Source organism: Aethalodelphis obliquidens, unplaced genomic scaffold (genome assembly GCF_003676395.1).
Source record: "Aethalodelphis obliquidens isolate GAN/ISIS:26980383/991018 unplaced genomic scaffold, ASM367639v1 scaffold13, whole genome shotgun sequence".
NCBI classification, from domain to species: domain Eukaryota; kingdom Metazoa; phylum Chordata; class Mammalia; order Artiodactyla; family Delphinidae; genus Aethalodelphis; species Aethalodelphis obliquidens.
This window is the reverse complement of record NW_020837957.1, coordinates 20,733,976-20,746,857: the sequence shown is the minus strand read 5'-3', so window position 1 is coordinate 20,746,857 and position 12,882 is coordinate 20,733,976. Positions and strand designations below refer to the sequence as shown.

The 12,882-nt window shown below is 36.0% G+C and overlaps 1 protein-coding gene across 3 annotated transcripts in view; it reads right to left on the bottom strand.

Moving 5' to 3' along the window:
• The window catches only part of SAMD13 (sterile alpha motif domain containing 13), a 48,109-nt gene that overhangs the window by 30,344 nt on the left and 4,883 nt on the right, over positions 1–12,882 (bottom strand). The gene's annotated exons all lie outside the window — the stretch shown is intronic.

Below are 12,882 nucleotides of genomic sequence, written 5' to 3'. Positions count from 1 at the left end.
AATCACTGTGCACTCTCCTGGAGGTATCCATCTCCACACCAAGACCTGGCTCCACCCAACTGCCTGCAGGCTCCAGTGCTGGAAACCTCATGCCATACAAAAGAAAGGAACACAGCCCCACCCATCAGCAGACAGGATGCCTAAAGTCATACTATGCTCACAGACACCTCAAAACACACCACCTGATGTGGCCCTGCCCATCAGAGGGAAAAGACTCAGCTCCACCCACCAGAGCACAGGCACCAGTCCCTCCCACCAGGAAGCCTACACAAGCCCCTGGACCAAACTCACTCACCAGGGGGAAGACAAGAGAAACAATGGGAACTATGACACTGCCGCCTGCAAAAAGGAGACCATAAACATGGTAAATTCAACAAAACGAGACAACAGAGCAATATGTTGCAGAGGAAGGAGCAAGGTAAAAACCCACAAGACCAAATAAATGAAGAGGAAATAGGCAATCTACCTGAAAAAGAATTCAGAGTAATGATAGTAAAGATGATCCAAGATCTCAGAAATAGAATGGAGGCACGGATTGAGAAGATACAAGAAATGTTTAACAAAGACCTAGAAGAACTAAAGAACAAACAACCAGTGATGAACAACACAATAAGTGAAATGAAAAATACACTAGAAGGAATCAATACCAGAATAACTGAGGCAGAAGAATGGTTAAGTGAGCTGGAAGATAAAATGGTGGAAATAACTGCCAGGGAGCAGAATAAAGAAAAAAAGAATGAAAATAATTGAGAACAGTCTCAGAGACCTCTGGGACAACATTAAACACACCAACATTTGAATTATAGGGGACCCAGAAAAAGAAGAGAAAGAGAAAGGGTCTGAGAAAATATTTGAAGAGATTATAGTTGAAAACTTCTCTAACATGGGGAAGAAAATAGTCACCGAAGTCCAGGAAGCACAGAGAGTCCCATACAGGATAAACCCAAGGAGAAACATGCCCAGACACATATTAATCAAACTAACAAAAACTATATACAAAGAAAAAATTTTAAAAGAAGCAGGGAAAACAACAAATAATATAAAAGGGAATCCTTGTAAGGTTATCAGCTGATGTTTCAGCAGAAACTCTGCAGGCCAGAAGGGAGTGTCAGGATACATTTAAATTGATGAAAGCGAAAAACCTACAACCAAGGTTACTCTACCCAGCAAGGATCTCATTGAGATTTGATGGAGAAATCAAAAGTTTTACAGACAAGCAAAAGCTAAGAGAATTCAAAACCACCAAACCAGCTTTAAAGCAAATGCTAAAGGAACTTCTCTAGGTGGGAAACACAAGAGAAGAAAAAGACCTACAAAAACAAACCCAAAACAATTAAGGAAATGCTAATAGGAACATACATATCGATAATTACCTTAAATGTAAATGGATTAAATGCTCAAACCAAAAGACATGGACTGGCTGAATGGATAAGAAAAGACCCATATATATGCTGTCTACAAGAGACCCATGTCAGACCTAGGGACACATACAGACTAAAAGTGAGGGGATGGAAAAAGATATTCCATGAAAATGGAAATCAAAAGAAAGCTGGAGTAGCAATACTCATATCAGACAAAACAGACTTTAAAATAAAGACTATTACAAGAGACAAAGAAGGACACTACATAATGATCAAGGGATCAATCCAAGAAGAAGATGTAACAATTGTAAATATTTATGCACCCAACATAGGAGCACCTCAATACGTAAGGCAAATGTTAACAGCCATAAAGGGGGAAATTGACAGTAACACAATAATAGTGGGGTGCTTTAACACACCACTTACACCAATGGACAGATCATCCAGACAGAAAATTAATAAGGAAATGCAAGCCTTAAATGAGACATTAGACCAGATAGACTTAATTGATATGTTTAAGACATTCCATCTGAAAGCAGCAAAACACAATTTCTTCTCAGAATATTCTCCAGGAACATTCTCCAGGATAGATCACATCTTGGGTCACAAATCAAGCCTCAGTAAGGTTAAGAAAATTGAAATTGTATCAAGCATCTTTTCTGACCACAGTGCTATGAGATTAGAAATCAATTAAAGGAAAATAACTGTAAAAAACGCAAACACATGGAGGCTGAACACTATGCTACTAAATAACCAAGAGATCACTGGAGAAATCAAAGAGGAAATCAAAAAATACATACAAACAAATGACAATGAAAACATGACGACTGAAAACCTATGGAAGGCAGCAAAAGCAGTTCTAAGAGTCAAGTTTATAGCAATACAATCGTATCTCAAGAAACAAGAAAAATCTCAAATAAACAGCCTAAACTTACACCTAAAGCAACTAGAGAAAGAAGAACAAAAAAAAAAACCCCAAAGTTAGTAGAAGGAAAGAAATCATAAAGATCAGAGCAGAAATAAATGAAATAGAAATGAAGAAAACAATAGCAAAGATCAATGAAATTAAAAGCTGGTTCTGGTTCTGTGAGAAGATAAACAAAATCGATAAATCTTTAGCCAGACTCATCAAGAAGAAGAGGGAGAGGACTCAAATAAATAAAATTAGAAATGAAAAAGGACAGATTATAACTGATACTGCAGAAATACAAAGGATCATGAGAGACTACTACAAGCAACTGTATGCCAATAAAATGGCAACCTGGAAGAAATGGACAAATTCTTAGAAAAGTACAACCTTCCAAGACAGAACCGGGAAGAAATAGAAAATATGAACAGACCAATCACAAGTAATAAAATTGAACTGTGATTAAAAATCTTCCAACAAACAAAAGTCCAGGACCAGATGGCTTCACAGGTGAATTTTATCAAACATTTAGAGAAGAGCTAACACCTATCCTTCTCAAACTCTTCCAAAATATTTCAGAGGGAGGAACACTCCCAAGCTCATTCTATGAGGTCACCATCACCCTGATACCAAAACCAGACAAAGACATCACAGAAAAAGAAAATTACAGGTCAATTATCATGGATGAACATAGATGCAAAATCCTCAACAAAATATTAGCAAACTGAAACCAACAACACATTTAAAGGATCATACACCATGATCTAGTGGGATTTATCCCAGGGATGCAAGGATTCTTCAATATATGCAATTTAAACAATGTGATACACCATATTAACAAATTGAAGAATAAAAACCATATGGTCATCTGAATAGATGTAGAGAAATCTTTTGACAAATTTAACACCCATTTATGATAAAAACTCTCCAGAAAGTGGGCATAGAAGGAACCTACCTCAACATAATAAAGGCCGTATATGACAAACCCACAGCCAACATCGTTCTCAATGGTGAAAAACTGAAACCATTTCCTCTAAGATCAGGAACAAATCAAGGTTGCCCATTCTCACCACTATTATTCAACATAGTTTTCTAAGTTTTAGCCAGGACAATCAGAGAAGAAAAAGAAATAAAAGGAGTCCAAATTGGAAAAGAAGTAAATCTATCACTGTTTGCAGATGACATGATAATATACATAGAGAATCCTAAAGACGCTATCAGAAAACTACTAGAGCTGATCAATGAATTTAGTAAAGTTGCAGGATACAAAATAAATGCACATAAATCTCTTGCATTCTTATACATTAACTATGCAAGATCAGAAAGAGAAATGAAGGAAACAATCCTATTTACCATCACATTCAAAAGAACAAAAAACCTAGGAATAAACCTACCTAAGGAGGCAAAAGACCTATATGCTGAAAACTATAAGATATTGATGAAGGAAATCAAGGACGACACAAACAGATGGAGAGATATACCATGTTCTTGGATTGGAAGAATCAATATTGTGCCCTATCAAATTACCAATGACATTTTTCACAGAACTAGAACAAAAAATTTTACAATTTGTATGGAAACACAAAAGACTCCGAATGGCCAAAGCAGCCTTGAGAAAGAAAAATGAAGCTGGAGGAATCAGGCTCCCAGAGTTCAGACTATACTACAAAGCTACAATAATCAAGATAGTATGGTACTGGCACAAAAACAGAAATATAGATCAAGGGATCAGGATGGAAAGACCAGAGATAAACCCACACACCTATGGTCACCTAATCTATCACAAAGGAGGCAAGAATATACAACGGAGAAAAGAGAGTCTCTTTAATAAGTGGTGATGGGAAAACTGGACAGCTATATGTAAAAGAATGGAATTAGAACACTCTTTAACACCATACACAAAAATAAACTCAGAATGGATTGAAGACCTAAATGTAAGGCCAGACACTATGAAACTCTGAGAGGAAAACATAGGCAGAACACTCTTTGACATAAATTGCAGCAAGACCGTTTTTGACCCACCTCCTAGAGTAATGAAAACAAAAATAACAAATGGGTCTTAATGAAACTTAAAAGCTTTTGCACAGCCAAGGAAACCATAAACAAGACGAAAAGACAACCTTCAGATTGGGAGAAAATATTTGCAAATGAAGCAACTGACATAGGATTAATCTCCAAAATATACAAACAGCCCATGCAGCTCAATATCAAAAAAACAAACAACACAATGCAAAAATGGGTGAAGACTTAAATAGACATTTCTCCAAAGAAGACATACAGATGGCCAACAAACACATGAAAAGATGCTCAATATCACTAATTATTAGAGAAATGCAAATCAAAACTACAATGAGATATCATATCACACCAGTCAGAATGGCCATCATTAAAAAATCTACAAACAATAAATGGTGGAGAGGGTGTGGAGAAAAGGCAACAGTCTTACACTGTTGGTGGGAATGTAAATTGACAAAGCCACTATGGAGAACAGTATGGACATTCTTAAAAAACTAAAAATAGAACTACTATATGATCCAACAATCCCACTACTGGGCATATACCCAGAGAAAACCATAATTCAAAAAGACATATGCACCCAAATGTTCATTGCAGCACTATTTACAACAGCCAGGACATGGAAGCAACCTAAATGTCCATCAACAGAGAAACAGCTAAAGAAGATGTGGTACATATATAGAATGGAATATTACTCAGTCATACAAAGGAACGAAATTGTGTTATTTCCAGAGACCTGGGTGGACCTACAGACTGTCATTCAGAGTGAGGTCAGAAAGAGAAAAACAAATATAGTATATTCACACTTATATGTGGAATCTAGAAAAATGGTTTAGATGATCTTATTTGCAAAGCAGAAATAGAGACACAGTTGTAGAGAACGAGTGTATGGATACCAAGAGGGAAGGGGGTGGTGGGATGAATTGGCACACGGGGATTGACATATATACCCCAGTATGTATAAAATAGGTAACTAATGAGAACCTACTGTATAGCACAGGGAACTCTACTAAGTGCCTTGTGGTGACCTAAATGGCAAGGAAATCCAAAAACGAGGGGATATATATATACATATGGCTGATTCACTTTGCTGTACAGCAGAAACTGACACAGCAGTGTAAAGCAACTATAATCCAATAAAAATAAAATGAAATAAAATAATGAAAAGGAGGCATATTACTGATGCAGAATCAAAAGGAGATGCAGAAAGTAGCACTAGAACCAGAATAGTAAAGAAAAAGGAGCCTGGCTAAAAGTATGTCGGAAATTTCATGATGAACAGCAATTGCAATTTGTTGGAGCAGAGCAAAAGGAAAAAAGCTGTTTGTTGTTTAAAAAATGGACAATATTAAGAGACATTTTTAGCAAAGACATAGTGAATTTGGTAACTTGCTTCTCAACAGTCAAAAAGAATTGATGACATTAGTCACCTGTAATCAAAATTAAATGTACAATGAAACATTTTGAAGTGATTTTAAACAGAATCTGAGCTGATTCTGTATCTGTATGATACTAATGTTCAGTCTTCTAAAGCAGATTCCTGAAAAGTGTCATGTATACCATTGTTAAATCATTCAGTAAATATTTGCAAATGCTATGGATCAATGCCAGACAATGGAATTCTTAAAAGAAATAGAACACAATACATTTAATATCTGTGTTCTTTGCCTGTACTTGTTGGTTAAGTCATGGAAGAAATATACAAAGATTTATTGTATTGTTAAGTCCAACTCAAGGTTTCATTAAAACAAAAAAATGCTTTCCAAATATTCAATAATTAAAGACAAAAAATACTTAAAGACAAAAAAATGGCAGAGTAATTTATATTTTCTCATTGATATCAGACTACATGTAAATGAGCTTAATTTGAAGCTCCTAAAAAAAAAAGGAAATGCTGATTTGTAGCCTAGCTAACCTAGCTAAACAGGCACAAAATTTCGTGTTAAAATTGAAACTTTTCAGAGTACAATACAATGAAATTAATTTTACACATTTTCTAACATAAATCAATTTTAAGAAAAAGTTGAAGAATGATTTGCTGACATTGATAAATTTATAGTTGCTTATAAATTTATGCAATACCCTTTTGAATTTAATGTTAAAAATATGACTTAAGTATCAGTAAATTTATTTAACTTGGACAGAGATAGTTTTGAAACTAATGCTATTGCTTCAAAGTCAAATCAAATCTTCTAAAAAAAAAGAAGAACCAGTTGTGTTAATGTACATGCATACATTAAGAGAAAATAATTTTTTGGTATGTGGTTAATTTATTGGGACTTTTAGGTATGTTTGGAATTATTAGGGTATGTGATTCTGCTTTTTCGATTGCAAATTTTATGAAATCTAATAGAGATCAAGCATTTCTAATAAAAATTTGGCATCCAAATTGAGACATACTCTAAGTATAAAATACATAGTGGATTTATAAAATTTAGCATGAAAAATGTAAACTATCTCATTCATAATATGCTATATTGATTACAGTTCAAAATGATAACATCTTGGGTATTTTCAGTCAAATATAAAATATACTAAAATTAATTTCATCTGTTTAAATATGACCACTAGAAAATTTTAAATTACATACATGTCTCAAATATCATTTCTACTGAGCAGCACTTGTATATATCCAGAAACAGAATGGCTGAGTTATAAAATATTTTATGGTTCTACACTTGAAAATAATGCCAAATTGTTTTCCAAAGTCTCTGGATTATCAGCATCAACATCACCAGAGAACATGTTAAAATGCAAATTCCCAGGCTGAATCAGAAACTCTGGAGATGTGGCCCAGCAATCTGTATTTCCAAGTGACATAAACTCAAGTTTGAGAAATCACTGTCCTAGTACTTAGAACAGACTTTAAAATACTCTGTACTTAGAAGAAATATGCCATTTTGGAAAGGGAAGTCCTGTCTTTGTTATGGTCATATTTTTGAACGTTTGCAACATCTACAAATCTTGGAGACAAAAATAGGCTTCTATAGCCTCCTGGTAGTGAGAGCCATACCTCTGGTGAAAGTGACTGAAAGCCACCTTTAAACAACCTAGTCACCCTAGTGCAGAAGAAAGGACTCAGGCTTCAGAACCCGAATACCAGCACCAGCACTCCTTAGCTCTGAACTCTTAAAAGGTCTTTTACCTCCTGGAGCTTTGGTATTCTCCACTATAAAGTGGCAATTATAGCACATACCTCAAAATATGGTTGTGAGGATTAACAAGGCTCACACGAAATGCTAGACACAGAAAAGGGACACCATAAATAGTAGCCTTATAAAACTAAAGCTCTGATCAGGAGCATGTGGCCAGTGAATAAGAGCCATTACCCTAGGCTTCTTTGGAAATGACCCTTTGTGAAGTACATTCCCTAGTAAACAACTATATTTTCCATATCTGGAAAACAAAATGGAAGCAACTGTGAGCCCCAGTTTGGGTAGATCTCAGAAAGAGCCTTAAAACTCTATGTTTAGGAATTCTGTATTATAATCTAACTCTACCCTGCCCAACATGTTAGCCGATAGCCACTTGGCTATATAAATTAACTGCAACTTCTATTTCTGATCAAGATGGAGTAACGGGGCCCAGATTTACCCTTCTGCCTAAAACAACTAAAAAAATAGACAAGATGTATGAGAATGGCACTCAAGGCATTCACTGGACATAGGCAATAAAGAACAGTGACCCCTGAGGGATGGGAAACAAGCAAGGTAAGCCGTATCCACTTTCTGCCTGAAGAGAGATTTTAGGCTGTGCCCAGGAAAGAGTTCTAGAGAGGAGAGAGCTACACAGAGAGAACTCTGGAGAGGTGTAGAGGCTTCCCGTCAAGCGCTCAGCAGAGTACTGATTATCACATACACATGAGGAAACAGGCTTGGGAAAGAACCACGAAAAAGAGAAACAATCCTTAGAGATCACACAGAGATGGGAATGGTGCCTGTTTCCATCTGCCAGAGAGGAAAATCTCATCATTCAGGAGCATTGGTTAGAGTACAAAGATGGGTCTTACTTCAATAAAAGGGGGAAAATACCCTTAAATACAGCTCTAGTCCTGCACAACAATGCTTAAAAGAATCAAATTGTTTGTTTCCAAGTAATTTAGGCACATCCCAGGACAAAGATCAGGAATATTTATAGGAATACAAAAATATCCAACACCTAACAAAGTAAAATTCACAATACCTGACTTATAATAAAAAATTACCAGGCATGCAAAGAAGCAGAAAAATATGACCCATAATGAAGAGAAAAGCCAATCAACTGAAGCTGACTGAGAAATGATAGAATTAGTAGACAAGGATGTTGAAACAATTATTATGAATATATTTCATATGTTCAGAAGCTAGAGGGAAGAACATGTTAAGTGAAGACATGGAAGATATAAAAAAAAGACCAAGTTGAACTTCTAGAGATGAAAACTACATCATCTGAAATGAAAAATGCATTGGGTGGGATTAACAAGAGATTATACATTTCAGAAGAAAAGATTAGTGAACTTGAAGGGGAGGCAGTAGAAACTATCCAAAATGAAACACAGAAGAAAGACTGGAAAAAAATTAACAGGGCATCAGTGAATTGTGGGACAATATCAAACGATTAAATAAACCTATAACTGGAGTCCCCAAAGGAGAAGTGGAGGGGGACTAAAAAAAATTTGAAAAATAATGGTTGAAAACTTCTAAACTAAGTCCACAAATCCAAAACACAAAACAAACTTCAAACACAAGAAAGATGGAGAAAACTACACGGAGTCTCATAATCAAATTGCTCAAAAATAAACGATAAAGAGAAAATTTTAAAAGCAGACAGAAAAGAAAGACACATTTATACAGAAGAACAAAGACAAGGAAAAGAGTAAACGTTTTCTCTTAACATCAGGAACAAAATTAGGATGTCTAATCTCACCACTTCTATTCAGCTTTTTAGTGGAGGTCCTATTCAGTTCAATAAGGTAGGAAAAAGAAATGAAAGGCATCCACACTGGGAAGGAAAAAGTAAAACTGTCTTTACTCACAAAACATAACTGTCTATGTGAAATATCTGATAGAATCTATGAAAAAGCCACTAGAAGTAATAAATGAGTTTAGCAAGGTTGTAGGATACAAGGTCAATATAAAAAAAATCAATTGTATTTCTATATACTACAACAAACAACTGGAAATTTAAATTTAAAAAGCACTTCCATTAATAATAGCATAAAAATATGAAACATGTAGGGATATAGACAAAAGATGTGTAAGACCTGCACACTGAAAACTATACAACATTGCTAAGAGAAATTAAAGAAGACCTAAGTTAACAGAGAAAAATGCTATGTTAATGAGTTGGAAAACACGATATTGCTAAGATGTCAATTCTCCTTAAATTGATCTATAATTCAATGCAATGCCAATCAAATCACCAGCAGGCATCTTTCTGGTAGAAACTGACAAGCTGATTCTAAAATTTATATGGAAATTCAAAGGACTAGGAGTGCCAAAACTAGTTCCAAAAAGAACAAGTTGGATGGCTAATACTACCTGATTTCAAGGTATATTATAAAGCTATAGTTATCCAAACAGTGTTGTATTGGCATAAATATATACAAAAATATCATTTGAATAAACTAGAGTCCAGAAATAGATCTACACATATATGATCAATTATTTTTCAACAAAGTTGCACAGACAATTCAACAAATGGCGCTGGAACAACTGGATATCCACAGGCAAAAAAAACAACCACTGTGACCACCACCAAAAGAAAGACTTTAATCCTTATCCCATACCATGCACAAAAATTAACTCAAAAATCATAGTCCGGGCTTCCCTGGTGGCGCAGTGGTTGAGAGTCCGCCTGCCGATGCAGGGGACACGGGTTCGTGCCCCGGTCAGGGAAGATCCCACATGCCGCGGAGCGGCTGGGCCCGTGAGCCATGGCCGCTGAGCCTGCGCATCCGGAGCCTGTGCTCTGCAACGGGAGAGGCCACAACAGTGAGAGGCCCACGTACCGCAGGAAAAAAAAAAAAAAAAAAAAAAAAAAAAAAAAAATCATAGTCCCAAATCTAAGAAAACATAAGAGAAAATCTTTGTGACCTTGGGTGAGGCAAATATTTCTTAGATGTGACACCAAAAGCACTATCCATAAAATAAAAAATTGATAAACTGGACTTCATCAAAATTTAAAACTTCTGCTCTTTGAAAGGCACTGTAGAGAGAATGAAAAAAAAATCACACACCACAAGAAAATATTTTCAAATCATGTACATGATAAAGGATTTGTATCCAGAATATATAAAAACTCTACGCAATAATATATTAAAAAACCAGCCCAATAAGAAATGGACAAAAGATTTGAACAGTACTTAAGAAGTCTATGGATAAAATAAGCACATGAAAAAATGCTCAACATCATCGGTCATTAGGGAAATGAAAATTAAAACCACAACTAATGACATAAAGAGCAGTGATCACACCAAGTTCCTGAGCATATAGAACAACTGGAATGCTCACACTGCTGGTGGGAATGTAAAATGGGACAACTAGTTTGGAAAACAGTTTGGCAATTTCTTACAAAGTTTAACATACACCTACCACACAGCCCAGCCACTTCATTCCCAGAGATTTATCCAAGAGAAATGAGTATGTCCACACATAGACCTGTACACAAGTGACCAAAGTGGCTTTAATTGTAATCCCTAAAAAAAATGGAAACGATCCAAATGTCCATCAACAAGTGGGTGGATAAACAGTGAACAAAGTATTGTATATCCATACAATAAAATACTACTCAGTAATAAAAAGCAACAAGCTATTGATACACACTATAACATGAATAAATCCCAAATTAATTATTCTGGGTGAAAGAAATCAGATCCATTCCCTCCTCCCAAAAAAGTATATTATGAATAATTCCACTTATATAAAAATCTAGAAAAAGTAAACTAATCTACAGTGATAGCTTATCAGTGGTTGCCTGGGGATATGAGGGAAGGGAAGGGCAGGAAGGAGAAATTACAAAGGTTTATGAGGAACCTTTGTGGGTGATAGATATGTTTATCCTAATTTTGGTAATGGTTTCATGGCTGTATACAAATGTCAAAACTTATCAAATTTTATACTTTAAACACATGCAGTTTATTATATGTCAGTTATATTTCAATGAAGCTGTTAACTTTTAAAGTTGATTTAAACTGAGTAAAATTAAAAGTTCAGTTCATCAGTTACACTAGTCACATTTCAAGTTTTTAATTGCCACATGCAGGTCATGGCTATCATTGTGGACAGTACAAGTGTAGGGCATTTTCATCACTGCTCAGAGCAGCTGATCTAACTAACACATTGAAAAAGCATCTGTTTCTTTCATTCCTCCTCCATCTACCTACTCCAAACTTCAAAACTGGAAATAAGCATGGCAGCATGGCACTGATATATAAATTACAGGAGAAGTTTTTTTTTGTTTTTTGGTGTTTTTTTTGTGGTACGCGGGCCTCTCACTGTTGTGGCCTCTCCCGTTGCGGAGCACAGGCTCTGGACGCGCAGGCTCAGCGGCCATGGCTCACGGGCCGAGCCGCTCCGCGGCATGTGGGATCTTCCCGGACCGGGTTACGAACCCGTGTCCCCTGCATCGGCAGGCGGACTCTCAACCACTGCGCCACCAGGGAAGCCCACGGGAGAAGTTTTAAAAGCAGATTTTATTAAGTTTAATGTAAGTTTAATGTAAAATACACCTTCTATTCATAAACATATATAGCACACTATTTCCTCACTTAGGTATCACAGCTTCTATGGATTACATTTAATTAGTTTCTTCCAAAGCTCAAGTTGAAGGCAATTTTAAACTGACATGGGAAAAATGAAACAGACAGCACTGTCTCGAAACATACTTTTACCTTGTAAGCAAAGTGGTTATAGCTAAAATATAACTCATAAAAGAGAATATACATTTTTTCATATACTTACAGATATTTTATGAGTTACTCTGAAATAAGTAGCGTGTTTCAGAATACGCTACATAATGCAACTAAATGTTCTTATTTAAAAGAATCAAGCATATAACTCACAATAAATATAAACACAAGTTTCAACTGTAAGAACAGATGTAAAAAGAGAAGACTATGGTATATATGGAAATGTTTCACATTCAAGTTCATAAAATTAGGACAGAGAAGTCGTTAAACTTAATATTCTTACTGACGCTTTTTTCCTTCTCTCCCTATAGCTTTCAGTTTTGAGAGGGGTGATTTTATTAAAAAAGACTCAAACTCTCTTTTCTGTTTCCTCCTACCACCACCTCACCCCTCTGTGTAGCCTGTGGACTTGGGAGGCAGAGTCTATGTTTGCTCTGTGTTTTTGTTTCAGTATACAGAACTCAGGGCTGGAATCTTCAACCCGCCCTGTTCCAAAGGCTGATACAGTAAACCTTGATGCACAGTTTGATGTCTGAGTCATCTCTGTCTTAGAAATGGATACAGAAAAAGGCAAGTGGAGCTGGGGGGAGAGGGGAGGTTGGTGGCCAGTGTAGACCCATCAACCAAGACAACCCCCAAACAGTGTATTGTACTCGATAAGCAAGAAGTATAAAAATAGAACCCAAGTCCCTCTGTTGTTTGTAGAAGCA